Source organism: Pteropus vampyrus, unplaced genomic scaffold (assembly GCF_000151845.1).
Source record: "Pteropus vampyrus isolate Shadow unplaced genomic scaffold, Pvam_2.0 Scaffold9, whole genome shotgun sequence".
NCBI classification, from domain to species: domain Eukaryota; kingdom Metazoa; phylum Chordata; class Mammalia; order Chiroptera; family Pteropodidae; genus Pteropus; species Pteropus vampyrus.
Genome location: NW_011888790.1, coordinates 5,750,992 through 5,751,858, shown reverse-complemented (window position 1 = coordinate 5,751,858; position 867 = coordinate 5,750,992).

Here is an 867-nt window from a genome sequence, read left to right as displayed (position 1 = left end):
ACTCTTACTAAAAGTCCCATTTGTCCAATAGTCCTGATAGTGGATTTCACATCTTTTCAGACTACATGTGATAACACAGTTGCCTACTCTAAATCCAATCCCATCTGTTCCTTCTGGGTCCCAGGAGCATGCTGCTAAACAATCCTCAAGGTAATAGGAAATTCTTGGGGCAAAGGATGGTGATCGTCCCATGAAGAACTGGTGTGTCAACTCAAAACAAGAAACATAAAGAAAGAGAAGTAGCTACAAAGAGGAATCCACAAGTAGGGCAGAAGTAAGGAATCTTCAAAAGGCAGCTCCCAACCCTCAGACATTCTATAAATGTCAGGCCCAAACAACTGCTGAGCCATTGGGGGAAAGGAGAAGAAAGAAAAACAGGGCTCTGCAACATTGTTCAGAGCAAGCAAGACAAAGAAAAGAAGCATTACCTAGGCTGTGAAAAATGAGAAAAAATAAAGGGCAGGAGGCCAGGACTTTAAAGGCGCCATGCCATTGTGTCCCCTAAACCCCAGCCGTGAGCAAGGAGGATGTGATGAAATGCTCACTCATCACTTCCACTTGAGTGAAAACAGCACCCATACATCAGTGTGGGGCCCAGCAGGAAGCAGACGGCGTACTCAAACATGGTGATAAGCAGAGCTTAACAAAGGGACCATTGGCCAAGAAATGGGCAGTCTTCCTGGCTCCACCGGAATTTCCCTGGGCCAGTCCTCTCCAAGCAGCTCCCCATTGGCTTCAGCACTCCAAGCTATGCACGCACTCTGCCACGCAATATGGCACAAGGGTTGTGGGTGGAGTAGTAAGTGTTAAGACCCACTTAAAAGTTATGTGACTTTATTAAGTCTCAAGGACCAGTTGCTTTTTCCA